The sequence below is a fragment of the Pipistrellus hanaki genome, assembly GCF_964339955.1.
Source record: "Pipistrellus hanaki genome assembly, chromosome: 14".
Classification (NCBI taxonomy): Eukaryota; Metazoa; Chordata; class Mammalia; order Chiroptera; family Vespertilionidae; genus Pipistrellus; species Pipistrellus hanaki.
In genome coordinates this window covers 24,165,348-24,185,465 of record NC_140516.1, presented here as the reverse complement: position 1 = coordinate 24,185,465, position 20,118 = coordinate 24,165,348, and the positions used below count along the sequence as shown (strand labels likewise).

The following is a 20,118-nucleotide window of genomic DNA, read 5'->3' as shown; positions in this document are numbered from 1 at the left end:
ATTCTATTTAAACATTTTAAAATTACAGGTGATATTAAATATTAGGTGCAGGTGTGGCAGAGTGGTTAGACATTTATATAACTCATGACATGACCTCCTGATAAGTCTAGGAACCACTTGCCACCATACACGGCTATTACAATATTACTATGTTCTCTATGCCGTACTTGACATCCACAAGACTATTCTGTAAGTGCCAATTTGTATTTCTTTTTTTTTTTTTTTTTTTTTGTATTTCTTAATCTCTTCACCTTTTTCACCCAGTCTCCTCCCATCTGGCAACCATGAGTTTGTTCTGTGTGTCTATGAGTTTGCTTCTGTTTATTTTGCTTTTTAGATTCCACATATAGGTGAAATCATATGGTATTTGTCTTTGTCTGACATTTCTTTTAGCATAATATCCTCTAGGCCCATCCATGTTGTTACAAATGGTAATATTTTATTCTTTTTTTATGGCTGAATAATATTCCATTGAATATAAGTACTACTTTCCCCAATTGTTTATTTATGAAGACTTAGTTTGTTTCCGTGTCTTGGCTATTGTAAATAATGCATCAGTGAACATGAGGACACACATATATTTTCAAATTAGTGTTTTGGATTTATTGCTGAGTCATAAATTTAATTTTTCAAGGACACATACTGACTGAAATCAAAACTTCTATCAGCATTTATTTTATGCTGAATTTACTCCCAAATTTTTGTTTTCTTAAATTTCTTCTGGGATATTGTTTTCTTTTGTGCAACCTCCTCTGCTGGTTTAGGAACTATCTGCTCTTTGGCAGTAAGGATCATCTTAGTGTGGCAGGGAAAGCTCATGCATGGGTTAGCCCACCCATGAGTTTTGTAACTTCTGTGCTGGATCTTGGGCATTTGTTTTTTCTTTTTACTCCTGAATGTGCTCAATGACCACAGAATATACATCTAAACCCTTCATTAAGCATTACTCCACATTGTTAAGCAAGTGCAGCAAAAATTCAGCACTCTCCTTGGGCCACCGACTCTTTGTCCAGCCCCACTATTTGACCTTGGAACACCCACCAATTCCACCATTGTAATGGCAGAATGGCACATATTGCTTCTGTAAAGTGACATCCTTCAGACACTTGGTAGATTTTCGGGTATGCCTACCCCTGATGGCCTGGGCAGTTTCATGAGTGTTCTTAAAGTGAACATGAAGATTTAAACTTCTTGATTTGCATGACTTTGGGGAATATTCTGGCCAAGTGAACAGCGAATCATTTTCAGAAGTATCCACAGTCTGTTCTTAGGAAGAGCTATTTTTAATTAATTAATTTATTTTTATTTTTATTTTTTTAGAATCTTCATACTGTTTTCCATAGTGGCTGCACCAATTTGTAATCCCACCAATAGAGCATGAGGGTTCCCTTTTCTCTACATCCTTGCCAACACTTGTTGTTTGTTGATACATTGATTATTGCCTTTCTGACAAATGTGAGATGATATCTCATTGTGGATTTAATTTGCATTTCTCTGATGATTAGCAGTGTTGAGCATCTTTTCATATGTGTATTGGCCATTTGTATGTCCTTTTTGGAGAAATGTGTATTCAGGCCCTCTGCCCATTTTTTAATTGGAGTTTTAAGTTTTGGACATTAACCCCTTATTAGATGTATCATTGGCAGATATTTTCTATTCAAAAGGTTGTTTTCTTTTTTTTTTTTTTTAAATGGATTCCTTTGCTGTGCTCAAACATATATATATATTTTTTAATCCGCACTGCTTTTTAGAGGGAGTGGAAGGAAGAGGGAGAGACACAGAGAAAGAAACGCCAGTGTGAGAGAGACACATCAATTGGTCGCCTACTGCATGCACTAGGGCCAAGGATCGAGCCTTTATTTGAGGTATTTGTGCTTGACTGAAATCAAACCCAGGAGCCAAACCAGCTAGGGTGCTGTGCTAAAACTTTGAATTTAATCTAATCCTATTTGTTGTTTAGGTTTTTCTTGCTCAAAAAGACAAAAAATAGTTACTAAGGGCCATGGTAAATAGTTTACTGCCTATATTTGTTTCTAAAAGTTTTAAGGTTTCAGGTTTTAGATTTGAGTTTTTAATTCATTTTTATTTTATTCTTATATAGGGTGTAAGAAAATGGTCTAATTTCATTATTTTGTATGTATCTCTACAGTTCTCCATCATTTATTGAAGAGGCTATCTTTACCACATTGTATATTTTTTGCCTCTTTTGTCATAGATTAATTGACAATATAGGCATGGGTTTATTTCTGGGCTTTCTATTCTGTTTCTTTGATCTAACTGTCTGTTTTTATGCCAGTACCATGCTGTTTTGATTATTATGGCCTTGTAGTATAATTTGACATTGGGTAGCATGATACTTCCAACTTTGATCTTCTTTCTCAAGATTGCTGTGGCTATTTGGAATCTTCAGTGGTTCCATATGAATTTTAGGAGTATTTGTTCTAGTTCTGTAAAAAATATCATTGGTGTTTTGGTAGAGATTGCTTTGAGTACTTTGGGTAGTATGGCCATTTTAATAACGTTAATTCTTCCTGTCTATGAGCACAGTATATGCTTCCATTTCTTTGTGTGCTTTTTCAATTACTTTCTTCAATGTCTTTAATGTTCTGAATTATAGGTCTTTTACCTCCTTGGTTAAATTTATTCCTAGATGTGTATTTTTTTGTTTCTCTTTTCTGATAGTTTGCTATTGGTGTTTTTTAAAGAATGTATTTTATTGACTTTTTTACAGAGAGGATGGGAGAGGGAGAGAGAGTTAGAAACATCAACAAGAGAGAAACATCAATCAGCTGTCTCCTGCACACCCCTACTGGGGATGTTCCCACAACCAAGGTATATGCCCTTGACTGGAATCAAACCTGAGACCCTTGAGTCCTCAGGCAGATGCTCTGTCTACTGAGCCAAACCAGTTATATATTGGTGTTTAATAATACAACCATTTTCTGAATATTACTTTTGTATCTAGCTACTTTACTGAATTAATTTATCAGTTGTAATAATTTTTTGTGTGTATGGAATTTTTAGGGTTTTCTCTATGTGGTATCATGTTATCTGCAAATGACAGTTTTGCTTCTTCCTTTCCAATTTGGATGCCTTTTATTACTTTCTCATCTGATTTTTGTGGCTAGGACTTCTAATACTTTGTTGAATAAAAGTTGTGAAAGTAGACTTCTTTGTCTAGTTCATATCTTAAGGAAAACAGTTTTAGCTTTTCATTGTTGAGTATAATGTTAGCTGTGTGTTTGTCAAACATGGCCTTTATTATGTTGAGGTATATTCTGACTATCCTCACTTTGCTGAGAGTTTGTATCATAAATGGATGCTGTATTTTATCTAATGCTCTTTCTGCATCTGTTGATATAATCATACTAGGGGCCCAGTGCATGAATTGTGCACCTTGAAAGGAACTGTGAGTGGCAAGGCTTGGTGGGCACAGGGGTGGGCCTTGGCCCATCCTCTGCACTCCTGCCCTCCCCTCCTGCCATGGATCCCACTCCCACCCCCACTGCTCCCATGCGCTTATGGCACTGGCCCCACTTGCACTCGCTGATGGAGTAGAGTGATTGGGGCCAGTTCCAGCAGCAGGTGCAAGTGGGGCCGGCTGGGACTGCAGCATGTAGGAGCAAAGAATTTTGAGTAATCATCAGAGGCTCACACTGATGACAGTGACCATTGCCCCACCTTGGTCTGGCGCCCCCACCTGCTTCACCATCCCACCATATTCTACATTCTGCCACCTGCTGCTGATGCCTGCCATGTTCCATGCACACCTCCTGGTGGTCAGCACATGTCATAGTGACTGGTTGTTCAATTGTCTCACCATTTGGTCTATTTGCATATTAGGGTTTTATATATGTATGTTCACACACACACACACACACACACACACACACACACGCTCTCACACTCTAGAGACTTGATGCACAAAATTTGTACAAGGGGCTTGCAACTCTGACTTCATCTGGAAGGTTGTCTGGAAGGATGTTCAGAAGGTCATTCAGCTTTCTAGTCTAATTAGCATATCATACTTTCATTATTATAGATGATTTTTATTCTTCATTTTGTTTTGTGGTCTGTTATGTTATTTGTGTGTATCGAGTCAACCTTGTATTCCAGGAATTAATCTCACTTGATCATGGTGTATGATCTTATTAATGTATTGCTGAATTTGGTTTGCCCTTGTTTTGTTGAGGATTTTTGCATCAATTTTCAGCAGGGATATTGGTCTGTAATTTCCTTTTTTTTTTTTTTGTAATGTCATTGTCTGGTTTTGGAATTCTGTCACTTATTAATTGTATGAATTTGGGTTAGTCATTTGATCTATTTGAGGCTCATATTTCTTGTTCAAAGTATAGAAAAAAATTACCTGTACACCATTGGATTGTTAATAGAATTAAATCACAGTTACACTGCCTAAGTGTATGACCTTAGTAAAGTTATTAAAGTTTCTCATGGCTCAATTTTCTTATCTGTAAAATGGAGAATTATAGTACCCACTATATATTGTAAATAGGAATTTTGAGAGATAAAGTGCTAAGAATAGTGCCTGGCACACATAGTAAGCCCTATGTATCAAGCTCTATGTAAATGTTAGCTTCATTGCTGTCCTTTTTATATGTGATAGCCATCTGGGTGCATTGGACTTTTTTTTTTTAATTTTGATAAGGTGGGAAAGAGAGTCATTCTCCAGTCTGCTTATTCAGTGCAGGCTGGAATTCTGATGGGCTCCTGCATTTCCGGGAGCAGTGTGGAGGCTATTTAGAGACCACAGCTAACCATTTAATGTAACAGTTGAAGGAACCCAGTGCCACAAATTTTTGCTGAAAAAGAAAAAATCTTATAATGTCCCTTATATATTCTTAGGGACAAAATGCCGTAAATGTGTAAATGGGAGCAATCCTAGAAATAGATTCTGGTGAGGTCCATTTGGTGATACATACTTTTCTTATTTTAAAGTCTAATTATCTTTAGAGATTTCTTTCCTACAGCCCTTAGTAAATGAGCCCCATCCTCCTATGTCCATGATTTATTTTTAGAGCAAGGAAAACAAACAAAAACCCCAAACGAATAGATATATCCGTCTTGGGATAAGGGGCTCAAAACGCGATGCAGCTCTATCTGTTCACAGGAAATAGCAGATAAAATGTCCCACAAGGGGCTCTTATTAAAGATTACCTCAGGAAGATTTACTCAATAGCCTTCCCAGACGTGCTCAATTCTTCTACATTCTCTGCTGCAATTTCCCATGTGTTTCAAAGTCAGCATCTTCAAGGACATTTAATTCAAGAAATGGGCAGCATTCGATTTTGGAGAACCTATTTTTAGCTCACAAAACTGTGTTGTCATTTCTTTTTTTAGCTATCTTTAGTTCTTTCCTTGATCCTGGAAGAAGGTGGAGTTGTACAATCACATTTTATTGGTACTTTCTCCATCACACAGTTGATAAATTATTGAGAAGCCAGTTGGTCTATAAAAATGAAATACTCAGCCCATCCCTTTCCAGCATGCTGCTTGGACTGGCTCCACCTGCTGTGAACAGCTAGGGCCCTGCTGTTGGAAAAACAAAGCAAGTATCTCACACATTTTGGGTTTGGCCCTTTGTAGGGGGATAGAGAGAAACAATGACCTGATAGACTATTGGCTCTCTGGGTGCTGCTGAGGACCACAGTTAACTCTTTTATTGCCCAAGAAGGGTCTTTTGTTCATATGAGTGTTGGTGTTCATAGATTTTTGTACTCATATTTTAGTTGGCTCTTGTTTTGGACTCTAGTCAGAGATAGTCATAGCTTCCAATAATGGACAAGATTTTTAAATTTTTTCAGACTTTACTACAGTCATAAGCCTTGTTTGGGTCACATACTCCTTTGAGAATCTGATGTTATGAACTCCCTTCCCTTTTCTACCACCAACTGTACTTATATATGAACACACAAAAGACTTCAGAGTGTTCACGAATCCCCTGAGCACCACTTCCTCAACTCCTTATGGTCCCATGCATCTTTCTTACTAGATCATATTTTCCCTGTGGTTTGTAAAAGCATATGTTTGATAATCTTATAATTTGTTGCTTTCTTCCCAAAATAGAAGATTCATTATTTCACTGAGACCTTGACTTTTAAGTGATGGTAAAATCAGCTGAATGTTTTTACAGAACAGCATTTAATTTTATTTTAGAACACCAGTCTTTCTCAAGTCTTAATATTGAATAGCTCAGGTTTTGAATCAGACACAGTGTTTTGTATTCCAAAATCTATAAGACTGTTTCAAAACTAAAATCCAGCCGAAACTGGTTTGGCTCAGTGGATAGAGCGTCGGTCTGTGTACTGGAAAGTCCCAGGTTCAATTCCGGTCAAGGGCATGTACATTGGTTGCCGGCATATCCCCCGTGGGGGTGTGTGCAAGAGGCAGCTGGTCGATGTTTCTCTCTCATCGATGTTTCTAGCTCTCTATCCCTCTTTCTTCCTCTCTGTAAAAAATCAATAATATATATATATATATATATATATATATATATATATATATAACCCTAAAATCCAGTTTAGTCTAGTTTTTGTCCAACTTAAATTTGAATATACTTCAGCTAATCTGCCTACAGTGTAATATAATGCTAATTATTCTACCCACCTAATTATCTCTTAACATTATATTAAGATTTTATGAGAACCGTAACTGGCCAGATTTTTGGTAAACTGATGTTAACTTGTTTGAACTGGAGGTATGAAGGATTCCTTACTCTACATGAACTTATACACGCTGACATTGATAGACACATAAGTGTGGTTTCTAGAAGGGGCTTTGTCATTGACAGGCAGTTATAGCTATCTAAGTCTTGCTTCTTATTTCTGGGCAGGAAATATTTAGCCTTATAAGCATCCACTAAGGTGCTTCATTCTTTGACTTAATGTTTTATGTTGCATATTGTATACTTGTCTGCCTTTAGCCTCTGGATTCAATCATAAAAACTGGCATCTGCTTTTTGCTATTGCTGTGTTGATTTGCTTATAGGCTGTCACCTTCCTCTCTGTCCTTGCTCTGAACAGTGTCACCAGGGCTTACTGACCAAGCCAGTGAAGCCTCATCCCTTAGTGCATAATCCTCATAGATCTAATGGTCACCATTTCTATGGCATAATCAGAATCTCCAAACAAGTCACCATAGGAACTGTGCTTTGTGTGATGGCAAGTGGTTAAATTTCCAGTTTTCCATGAGCTAAGGATGCTTTTTATTTCTTTTACAGAGAGAGAGAGAGAGAGAGAGAGAGAGAGAGCGAGAGAGAGAGAAAGATGCCTTTCTTTTCTGTGATTGAGTTGACCTAGTAAGACCATGGCCTAAGATTCCAGGCTTTAGTCTTTAGGTAGATGTGAGTTTAAATTCATCTGTAATACCAAATATTGGGTCGGCAGCTAAGTAATTGCGGGTTTCACACATATATGGCTTCAGTTGAATTTTTAGTTTGCAGACATAGTACAAATGTAAAACACATTTTGTTATTTGATAGTTGGCTATTCAGCTGTTAATCAGTAAAAAAAGTTTTTTGATCTGTTTTGTAGTTTTCGTTTGGCGTTCGTTGAAAAATGGAAAATCAAAAGGAACATTTTCGTCATATTTTGCTTTTTTATTTCCGCAAAGGGAATACGCATCGCAAGCTCATAAAAAGTTATGTGCTGTTTATGGTGACGAAGCCTTAAAAGAACGGCAGTGTCAAAATTGGTTTGCCAAATTTCGTTCTGGTGATTTTTCACTCAAAGATGAAAAACGCTCTGGTCGTCCAGTTGAAGTTGATGACGCCCTAATCAAAGCAATAATCAATTCAGACTGTCACAGTACAACACGTGAGATTGCAGAGAAGCTTCATGTATCACATACATGCATTGAAAATCACTTAAAACAACGTGGCTATGTTCAAAAACTCGATACATGGGTTCCTCACGAACTGAAAGAATCACAGTTAACGCAACGCATTAGCAGCTGCGATTTGCTAAAGAAACGTAATGAAAATGACCCATTTTTAAAACGACTGATAACTGGCGATGAAAAATGGGTTGTTTACAACAATATCAAGCGGAAAAGATCGTGGAGCAGGCCAGGTGAACCAACTCAAACAACATCAAAAGCTGATATTCATCAAAAGAAGTTTTTGTTATCAGTTTGGTGGGATTACAAAGGAATTGTCTACTTTGAACTCTTACCACCCAACCGAACGATCAATTCTGATGTCTACATTGAACAACTAACGAAATTAAACAATGCAGTTGAAGAAAAGCGGCCCGAATTGACAAATCGAAAAGGTGTTGTATTCCATCATGACAATGCAAGGCCACACACATCTTTGGTCACTCGGCAAAAATTAATGGAGCTTGGTTGGGATGTTTTGCCACATCCACCATATAGTCCTGACCTTGCACCATCTGATTACTTTTTGTTTCGATCTTTACAAAACTCCTTGAATGGTAAAAATTTCAATAATGATGATGATGTCAAATCGTACCTGATTCAGTTTTTTGCTAATAAAAACCAGAAGTTTTTTGAACGTGGGATTATGATGCTGCCTGAAAGATGGCAAAAGGTCATTGATCAAAATGGGCAATACATTACAGAATAAAGTTATTTAGTTCCATGAAAAAATTGTCTTTGATTTTCTTTTAAAAATCCGCAATTACTTAGTTGCCGACCCAATAATTATCCATGTGGCTTATCTTTACCTGTCTTATTGGGTTATTCTAAGATTGGAGATAGTATCTGTAAAGCACATCTTAGGTGCTTAATGAATATAGCTGTTCTTACTATGATATTCTAATAAAAATCCCTACCTTTGAAATAGTAAAGGGAACCAGAAGCTTTGACTTACACAAATGTAAAGTAGCGGAATATTTGATGTTGGGCTGGAAGAGCTCATCACGGTAAGTAAGACAGGGAGAAGACAAGGACCTCTGCCATTTGGAAATGCGTTCTCATGTGGGAACAGTGCCTCCTTAGAAACACATAGTCCAGGATTCTAAGGGCTGGATCATCCAAGGTGAAAGCTTCTTTTACTTAGAAAAGATACAGGTGAGGAGAAGAAGAGATCATTAGCTACAAGTAGATGTCCCCACTGGTTTTAAAAAATAAAACTCCCATCGAATTGTACCAGGAGTGCAAATAGACTGCCTATGGTGATGACAGATAGGGAGAAAATGACTTTTTTATCTCTTGTGGCTTCACAAAAGACATTTAGAAAAATGTTTTTAGTTCTTCTGAGTGGAAAAAAAAAAAAAAAAAGCATAGCATTCTTACCAGAATTCTGCTCTTATTGTGGTTTAAAGTTGATTGCTTGGTCTTTGAGACTTTAGTCTCCTTTGGGGAGCTAGTGACAATTTCTCTAACTTCCCACATGGAATTAATGATGAGCAAAGAGGTGTATCTAGGTCTCATTGGATATTCTGTTCACATCATGAAAGGAGAACTCAGCATCAGGCCTGGGAAAGATTTGGGGCTGTTCTTGTCTGAACTTACATAGGAGCAGGTTGTCTCAACCCAGTTTCACTGTGTCCCATACCCGGAAGAGGAAGGGGCACCATGGATTCCTGAGGATTTAAAAAAGGCCCAAAACTCTGACTGTGGCCCACATTGAAATTAGGTCTATCTATTTTGTATTTATTATCAGTGGGCTCAGTAATGGCTTGTTAAAAATCCAGGTGCCTTCTTGAGAAACAGCTATTTCATTCAGTGTTTGCTTAACTGACCAGGATGGACTGTTGAGTTATCTTGGCCATAGATCCTCCCTCATACTCAGCTCAGAGGAGTGAGAAGAGTGGTTTCACACAGGCCGCTGAGCTGGTTCACTTCTGAAGAACGGAAATGCTGTAAGTTCTTGTTGTCTGAGCTGTTGCAGATGGCTTCTTTTCTTGCCTCTCACCCTGCTCTGTGGCTTACGCAGATACATACTCTTTCTGTGCTTAAGATCCAGGGATGCTAATGTTCCCACTAATTAGTGAGTATTTGCCGGGATGATTGCATATGGCTGTGCAGGTTGAATAGGGCACAACCTCGGGGGGTGCTGTTCACATGACTGCAATGTGCTTGGTGCCCAGGAATTGAGCACCGCCTGGCTTGCAAACCATTCATAGAAGCTCTAACACCCACTTTAATTGCAGTGGCAGGGGTTAGGAATTCTCTTTCTTATGGTAATTGCACTTATTCTGGCAGAAAAGGGTGGTCTGGTCTTCGAGTTTATGCAGAATAGCAGCAGTCAAAAGTCCTTGTTCCAGGATTCCTAGAAATTGTGTTATATCTCTGTTCTCTATGCTGGTTCCCAGAAACTTTTATCCACCAGGAACTGTATGGTTCTGGCTCAGGGCCAAGCTGCTAAAATTCTGCAAGTTTCCTCCTAGTTTCTCTCAATGAATTAGTCCCTTGAAGGACTTGAATGAGAAGGCTCCTAAACTACTGGTCAACTGATGGGGCTGGGGGATGAGGCTGCACTGGAACTGGTTTGCCTCACAGACCTCTTTACATTAGAAGACAAAGAAAATCACTCTAAAAGCTTAAGTAGAAATAAAGAGGATATACTGGCTCATTTTACTAAAAAGTATATGGTTATGTCTGGCTTCAGGTGCTGGAATGATGTCATTAGAACCTAGTCTTACTCTTCTCTCCTCCTCTGCTCACTTCTCTCTCAGTTCTTCTTTCTTCTGTGTTGGCCTTAATCCCAAGCAGGTCTGCATCTGGTGGTCCCCAGCATCCCAGGCATATCTTCTACAAGTTTAGTAATCCCAGGGGTAAGGAACTCTAAAGTTATAAAAGCACAACAAACCCAACCCAACCCAACTCACACTGAACCAAAACAACATAAAAAATCCAGATAGAGTTTTTCTGGTCTGGTTTGGGTTATGGACTCATTGCTAAATCAATTGCTGTGGCCAAGGGAATGGAATCCTGTGATTGACCAGACTGGGCTCATGTGCCCATTCGATGGATGGTTAGGGAATGTCCATCCCAAACCAAGGAGAATGAGTGGGGAAGGGTTAGTTTTCTAAAGAGAAACCACTACATTACCACTAGAAGGAGGAATGTATATCTGGGTGGGAAAACAAGTCATCAGATCAGGCCTTTTCAGCTCACCCTTCCTGTATCTACCATATAGGGCCAAAGGCTTGTCACCATAGCTTCTATTTCCCTGGGCCTTTTCAGAGATATAGTTCCCTATTTGGGGTAATTCCCACCATTCATTAAAACTGTTTATACTGCTTTTAACAAAAAGCTTAAAAGCCTTATAAATAGCAAATCCAAACATGTTTCTGTATTCATATCTATAATAATAAAAGCTACATATGCTAATTAGACCAGGTATCCTTCCAAACGTCCTTCCGGACTACCTTCCAGATGAAGCTGAGGCTGTGAGGAAAGCCCAGGTCCTGGGTGCGAAGCTGGTGCCAGCAGCTGAGGGAAGGAAGTCCTACTCTTGCACAAATTTTGTGCATCGGGCCTCTAGTATAATATAAAATCTTTTGTTTTTCTAGCTCCCCTGTGCACTAAGGTGGTTAGGTGGGATTCCTGTGGTCATTTCACCTCTGGGAGGCAACATCTTGAACTAGAACATAGGTTTTTTGATGACTCAGACTAAGTCTCATCCCTTCATAGCACTTGAAACTTTGTATTTGGCTGATTGCCCAACATCTAAGCCTCCTTCTGTTTGGTGAATCTCCAACTGTGGAAGTTGAAAAGGTTGGATCCTTTTGACCCCTGGCCACTAGGGACGTCACTTGAGCTCAGCCTGTAAGACCATCCCACCCAGAACGGTGTAGATTGTTACAATGAAGCAAGGACTGTTTAGTGTTTATACCACTGCCAGCAATGGTGGCGTGGAGTGTCCCTGGCATTGTAAGGCCTCCTTAACCAGGCTTTTCTTGTGACATGGCCTTGGCTCCAATTCTAGCCTCCCAGCTTCTCTTGGTTTGCACCAGTTTTCCAGAGCTCCATCATTTCCCATGATTCTATGAGCTGTTTGACATTCTTTCAGTAGACTCCTTCTTGCTCAAGTTAGCCAGGTAGATGTCCTTTGTTTTCAACCAAGAACCCGGACTGATAACCCTTCCTTACCAGCATTAGAAAAGTGGAAAGAGAAAATATTCAGTCTTATTTTGTGGTATTTCTTACCCAAGTCTCCCTCTTTGATTTTATACTTATCATTTTTTTCTTCTCTTCCTCCTCCTCCTCCTCCTCCTCCTCCTCCTCCTCCTCCTCCTCCTCCTCCTCCTCCTCTTTCCCCCTCCTCCTCCTCCTCCTCCTCCTCCTTAACATGCTGTAGCTATCAATACCTTCTTTCAAATCCATTTCAGTTCAATCTAGTGGATTAATTATGCCAGGTGCTGGTATTATAACTGAACCCTGCATAATCAGCTTTCTTCTATAATGGTGTTTGGCAAGTGTGACAAATACTGGAAATCTCTTTAGACAGAATACAAACATACCTAATATATAATGCTCAGGGAATGTGTTTCCATGACAACAGGACATTTGGGATTTTAGACAAATAAAGGGATATAAAGGTACTTAAAATGTTTCTTCCCTACAGTACAGGCAATAAGCATACCTCTGATTTAATACCTGCCTACAGAGCTCATTTTTAGAATTCAAGAAAATGTACTTAAGAAGGAGGTGTCTTAAGCATTATGCATTTTCTAAGAAAAAAGCAAATTCTGTTTTTCTCCCTCTTTGGGGGAGGTAAAGGTAGACATTTTCAGTTTCATCTTATCAGGAATGGAAAGATCTCTTTTAAAGACCAATTTAATTTCTCTATAAACAATGTGAAACATATGGCTTTAGGACAAGACGTTTTCAGAACAATCATAATGGGGGCACATTTAAAGACAGGGAATGTTTTTGACTCCTGCCTCTCACAGAGCCCTTTCTTTTGTTACTATCCAACCAGGCTGCATTCCCGCTGCAGCACAAGGAACCTTTAACATGATGCATTTGCTGTGTCTGTACAGTGTTGAACTTTTAGGGCCATGATGATTTAATTTCTGGTCAAAATTCTGTCTGTGATAAAGATAACAGTAGCTGCCATTACTGGACAAATGCTTTTACATTTATGATCTTGAATCCACAAATATCCTTGCAAAGCAGAGTTAGTATTCCATCCACTCATGAAAAGAGAATTGTTCACGATCACAGAGGGTATCTGAGCTAAGCGGTGCCTTTCCAATGCCCCTGCAGTGAAAACTGCCACATTGAAGGGGGTACACAATAGAAACAGTCTCAAGCACCAGAGAAAGCACTGGGCCGCAGCCCTGCCTTCCTTTTCCTGACTGAGCTCCTGTCCTAATTTCCTGGTTACCAAACTCAGCTCTGCCTCTAGGTTATTGTTCTCAAAAGCCTCCCAGTGTCCTCATGAGAACAGCCCTAGCCAGTCCCGTCCGCAGCCCCAACTTTGCTGCCTGTGGTCCCTGCTCTCTGTGCAGCATGGTCTCATGCACACCTGTAACTCAGAATGCTCCTGGTTTGGACACTGCCCACACTGTACATGGAAGAGGCAATGCTCCATTCTAAGATCCTGTTTGATTTTTTTGCAGGAAATTCACTTTCATTTATGACTGGGAAGTCCTGAACAGTAATATTATTTTGGATGATGAAGAGATAGATAAATCATCCAAGAATCAAAATCTTTTTATTTTAATCGGTTGGTATAACTGTGGATCCAACTCATAAAAATAGATTCTGGATACATGTTTCCCATGGCACTACCTCCACCCCTTACCCCAGATATATACACATTTTATGCCTCTGTGAACAACAACCAAAAGACACTTTTCTTCTGGAGCAGAGGGAAGTGGATTTGACGAAACAAGAATGAGATTGGAGGCTGTTGTGTCAAGAGGGGACCTTCCTGCTTTAGAAAAGAAGTTAGTGACTAACTTTGGAGAAGGCCGGGCGGCCTGGTAGAGACAGAGGGGGATTTTTCTAGCAGGATGCTAAGTTTTTTGTCTCTTGACTGGGCATGGAGGACTATCAGTTCAGGGGCAAGAGTGGGAGAGGGGGATACTGGAGCCCTGAGGCCTTGGAGGATAATGGGGTTGGGGCTGGACTACAGAGCCCCAGAGTGGATGTCCCCTGGCCTCTGGAGCAGCAGCAGTTAGCATCCTAGAGCATGAAAGACTGTCACAGGCCGTCTATCTACATCACTACTCACAAACACAGAGGCCCACGCCAAGCATTCTCCTGTTTTACCTTTCATCTTAATACACCACAACTAATAAAAAATAGGTAACACTGATGGAGACTTTACTCTGCACCAGATACTTTTTGAAGTGCTTTATGTAGATGAGCTCATTTTCACCATTTGTGGTTGACAAAAATGATCACCCTCATTTTCCAGATAAAGAATATAAAGGCTCAGTAATTGCCCACAACCATGCAACTAGTACACATGATGCAAATTACATACAAGCATGAATGCCCATGAATCTCTTTTCTCCATGTCCTATCTATCTAAAATTTGGGCTGGTTTTGGAAACTAGTCTCACTTCTGGCTGAGAAGCCATACATATAATCTCAAGCCAGGCTTATGCTGAGCTCAAGTGCTTCTTGTGATCTACATGGAGTTTTGAGTGGCATTCAAGGCTCTCCATGGTGAGTTTTCCTTTCCATCCTTGCCTCCTATTCTTTCTAAGTTCTGACCAAAGCAAAATATGTTCATGCTTCCAGAATATCTTTGTCCTTCTAGCCTCTTTGTCCCTTTGGCCTTAAGCTTCCTTTCTTCACATGTTAAAATCCGACTCATTTTTCAAGTCCCAACTCATTTAGCTAGTATTTATTGAGTGTCCAATATGAGCAATACTTTTTGTTAGGCCTTCTCCAGTGTACTTTGTCAAGAGTAGTCCTGAGATTGTGGTTGTAATGATAATGTAATATTACTAACAACCATAGCCAACACATGTAGCATTTACTATGTGTTAGGACTGTTTTGTGCTTTATATAAATTCGCTTCTTTAATATTGTTTTATGTTCTATTTATTTAAGAACATATCTTGACATATCTTGTTTTTCCAATGAGATTGAAATTTTTGGAGTCTATAGATCCCAGTTCTTGTTCCTTTTTATTTTTGATAGATACCTACCATACATATAGCTATTTATTTATTTGACAGTTACTTGGTCTACATGAAATAAAGAGCTTATGAGTTGACTTTTATATATACCCAGGCACATTTATACTCATATCCTACTTCCATCCCATCACACAGATTTCCAGTGTTCTAGCTGCATTCCTAATATTTTGTTAGAACTAACTAACCATTGTGGTATTAGTTGGGGCATGTGTCCTCAGGCTTTCCACAGTCCCTCTGATCTACAATGCTTTGCACCAGGCCCTGTAGCATCTGATTCTTGATCCTTGTGAAGCCAAAAGCAATTTTAGATTCTAGCTACAGGTTGGGCCTGCCAGGGTAAAAAGATTTGTAGACATCATGCAATGTAGCCACTCAGGCTGTCTGAGCAGCTGTTTTCTGTTGTTGTTCCATTGGCATGATGCTTGTTTCATGCAGAAAGATGGCTCATTTTTTGTAGTACTAGTACAGTAAAGACAGTGCTATGTTTGGGTGATTCAAAGAGTCATTTGAAGATCTGATGCTGTGACATATACCAGGTAACTTTAACAACTGTCCCATCGCATGTCCTCAGCTTACGATGGAAAAACACCATGATGATTCCTGACAGTAATGGAGCTTTTATAGAATGCTGTGGAGGAGGAGTTGATTTATAAAGCTCTTCTCAGCAAGTCTTTATTGTGGGGGAGGGGGCAGAGAGAAACACGGCAACCCTCAAAGGCAAACTGATGTCTTTTTGATATTTCACAATGAGTCACTGAAGATGTTGCTGTTTTTCCTTGACATTCACAGCATTCAGATATGTATTCTGTACTTGTTTGTGCTCCCCTCTTACCCCACAACTACTTAGACAACAAATGTGTGATGAATGTACTTATTCATCAAATATATTTTGTACCTACTGGTATCAGGCCTTGTCCTGGGTTCTCTGGATATAGCAATGAATAAGGAGGACAAAATATAGTATACAAATAAAAAAGTATACTATAGTGATAAATGCTATAAAGGGAATAAATATAGTGATGTAATGGAATAACTTGTTGGGGGTTCTGGCTACTTTGTAGAGAAGGTGTGCAGGGAAGGCCTGAGGGGTGACACGTGGAGGTTGAGATGAGTGTTTCTCTGGCAGAGGATAAGTACAAATGGGATGGGAATGACATGAGGAGGAACTTGGCATTTTTGAGGAACAAAAAGGAAGCTAGAACTGTGCTGTGGAGAGCACCAATCTGTGAAGAGATAAGGAACTTGTACCAGATTGTAAATCTGTTCATCATTTCCTTCTCAAGAAAGGCTTAGTATATTTTAGAAAAAGTCAACTGAACTAAAGAATATGCTTAGTAGCATAGTTGGTTTACTTTCTGGATCAGGGTTTTTGTTGTTGTTTTTAATATATCATTGCAAATAGGCACCAAAATTTTCTCAGACTAAGACAGGTCCATGAACTTTGTACACTTTATCACTGGTCTAGAAGGTAGTGAGAGAAGAGGATAAGATGATATGATGTGGCTATAGTGGAATGTAGGAGCCACATCAAGTTTAGATGCACAAGTGAAGATCAACACTTCACTAAAATGCTATAAAATATAAGAAAAGCCAAGTAACCCCTTCAGACCTTTAGTAAGAGTTTCAGCATTTGAAATGGTGTAGAGAGAACAACCAAGCTGCACTGAGGTGAGGATGTTAGGTCGGCCATTAGACTGGTGCAGGAATTAAGTTATTTGCTTATGCACATCAGCTTCATACTGGGTAGTTAAAAATCACACCTCAGTAAATCTGTATGGCATGATCCAAGTATGTGTTCATTCTGCAGATGCCAGGAGCTAGAGGTTGAAGACTGGTGGTCCACAGGCATGTTTTGTTTGACTCACAATATTATTGGGTAGGGGATAAGATTAAATACCAACATTTAAAAAATGAGAAAACCTAGCAGAGCTAGTCTTTAGAAGGCAGACTCTTTAGGAGGGGAATGTGCTTACCCAAATACCCACCTCCCTTTAATGTTTTCTGCCTGATTTAATTATTACTCATGGGTTATGCTATAGTAACCACTAACAGAACAATCTCAGTGGTTTACTAGAAAGGTTTATTTCCTGCTCACATTGCATGTCCACTGCAGGTTAACTGTGGCTTTGCACCAAGTTACCTTTACTCCAGCACCAGGCCAGGGAGTAGTCTGTGTGAAGCATAGCTGGTGTTGGAGGAGGAGGAAAGGGAGCATGAAGAAAAATGCACTAGCTCTTAGAGGCTCTGCTTTACTTTCATTGGCCAAAGCAAGTGGTGTAGCTAAGGTGATGTCAATGGGATGTGAAACTATAATCTACCACCAGGGAGAGGCAGCCAATAATTTATAGACAGTGCAGTCTACCACAATCCTTTTGTATAATTTAGATGACCTACTAGTCTCCATAGACATTTGAGAGAATGACTACTTTAGCCTATGGAACTTGAGAATTCAAAGTTTCATTATAGTTAAAAGCACGAGAATTACTCTAAAGCTTACTGCACTACAGTTGTCCCCACTATATCCATCTACCCATTTAAGCATCTGTCTATATGTCTTTCTCTATCAGCCTTGAATGGGTTAGGGTTTTCGCAGGCTTTTCCTTAGATACCCTTTACTTGCTTTAGGCTTTACCCAAGCAAAGTTCATTGACATGATAGCAGGTTAGCAAGCCAGGCTCTCATGAGGCAGCTCTAGCTCTGCACTCAAGCACTGTCATCCACGGGTAGGTTGTGCACTCAGACTGAGCCATCAGTGTGTCCTACAGCATAGCTGGCGTCTGATAAAACGTAACCATACAGAACAAATGATTAGCATGTGAAGCTGAATGTTGATTACACCCGCTATGCACCCAGCTCTGCTCTTGGGACTGTGGAAAGCACAGTCATTGATCTTGAAGAACAAGATGTCCAGAGAAACCATCACGGTTGTGGATTGAATGCTGAATCATGGAGCACTCACTTATAGTTTGCATGAGTTGTCAGTGTGGGATGGACTTGTGAAGAGGTCAGCATTGTGAAGGACTGGAGGTAAAGAATATTGAGTATGAATTCAAAGTTTCAACTGGTTCCATCTAAATCTGGAAATTTTGGAAGCGAGATGGGCTTGTATTCTCTTACAGAGTTGTTTAAATATCCTTGAAATGTTTCAGAAGTTTTCTACCAAAATTGATGTTTTTGTCAGGCCTTGAGTCTCACTTAGTTGTGAAAGTGCAATGGCTCCACTCAGCAGAGCTGGCTTTTTCCTTTCCAAGGAGCTTTTGACTTCACACAGAGGCTGTTTGTGTTCTCACTTGGAAGATAGTGGGCAGGAAATGGATGTATCCCGTACCTGGGAGAGCATCTGAAAAGTGGCAGGCATTCAACACATGTTGAATGAGATTGGTGAATGGAAGAGTTTGGAAAAACTTCATGATCCACCTTTCTCTTCTCAGTCCCTTCTTTATTTCATCTTCTGCTTGGCACTGAGGATAAAAATAACATAGATGTTTTGATTGCCATAAAAAGAACTCAAGCACGATCTCATTTTGCCACCTTCTCCTTCTTCCAATCTGACCAAACAAAGACTGGGAATAGAAATGAATAAAGTAGACTGGGTTTTGGAGGCAAGAGAAAAAGAAGGGACAATGGTGAACAAGAAAACACATGCCTGTCCAAATGTGGCAAGTGTAGTTTTGCTCCAAGAAGTTGTCATAAGGGATTTCAGAAACAACATTGTCACTTTCTTAGATTTTAAGGAGAATTCAAATTTAATTTAAAAAAAAATCTAAAATCTCTTGAATAAAAAAAATGTTGGCCATCTTTTTTTCAAATTCTGTGTTCTAAACAAAACACCCAGGGATTTGTAGGATGTAATTTCTATACCTTCTGGTTTTTAACGAACCCAACAAACACTGCAACACTGAAGTGGGATTTTTGAGTAGGCACAGTTTAAAAAAAATTTTGGATATCATATCTGAAAGAGAGGAGACAAATCTGACTCTTCCATAGAGATTAGGGATCATGGCAAGGTCTCCACACTCTTGCCTGGTTTCTCTGTGGCCAGTCAGTGATGATGATGAGGACAGTAGCCCATCACTATGGGAACAATGTTTGATTCAGCAGCACGACTGGTGTGTTGTTTGATGCTATGATATTGGATATCCAAGCCCAATTATTTAAGACTTTGTGGCTAATAAGGGATTGTGCAGCTGGAAAGGGCTAGTGGAGGATGGTGACACAAGATATTTCTCAGTGAATGAAGTTATTAGACTCAAAAGCGGTGCTTTCCTTTAATTGCCAAACTGCTTGAGCCTGTAAAGAAAATGGTGTATAAGACAGTGCAGAGTAACTTTTCCATTTACTGTTCTTTGCCCTCTGATATTTGACTCATTCATGTACTCAAATTCTTACTGAGAACCTACTGTAGATGCAGCAGAACGAAGTCCCTGCTCTCAGGGAGCACAGTCTAGTCTGAGGACCTGGTAGTGTGCCTCAGATGCAGGAAGCCTGTAAGTCCTCATTCCTTCCCAGCTCTCAGAATATTGCCATTGCTTGAGTTCGATTTCAGAAGAGAAGTGGATGATCTTAGGGGAAAGTAGGCAGGGAGCTCACTTATTTTTCTGGGATACAGACAGGGTGTTTTAAGGTAGTCTTGGAGAAAAAGACCTGACATTACTCTTCTTGTTTTTGGTGTACCTTTCATGGCCTAGTGCTTCTTCCCATCGCCTTTACAATCCTCTCACCCTGTTCATCTCTGCTTTGCTTTGGAACTCCTTTGAGGAATCTCAGGATGTCCTGTTGAAAATGCAACCCTTGGGGTGTTTATTCCTTAATACTGAAAGCACCAAAGAATGAAGAATAAAATTTCTCCATACAGGATCACCTAGTCATGCATTTTACTCACGGCTGTCAGTCATTGAGTGTGGCAGATATAATGGTAAATTTCATTTTAGTCTATTTTGAATGGTCTACATTTAATTGTTAAAGAACCAAAGGTTATAGGACCTACTCTCTAAGGACATCAGTCAGAGTCCATTCTGTTATTCACTTA

The 20,118-nt window shown here is 39.5% G+C and overlaps 1 pseudogene across 1 annotated transcript; it reads right to left on the bottom strand.

Annotated features, from left to right (window-relative positions):
• Positions 1 to 687: 687 nt before the first annotated feature.
• LOC311632650 (large ribosomal subunit protein uL22-like) lies at positions 688 to 18,499 on the bottom strand (annotated as a pseudogene). Its single transcript has 2 exons — positions 18,418 to 18,499; positions 688 to 1,218 (listed from the first exon to the last, which is right to left on the bottom strand). The product of its transcript is annotated as a large ribosomal subunit protein uL22-like (transcript).
• Between the last annotated feature and the right edge of the window lie 1,619 nt (positions 18,500 to 20,118).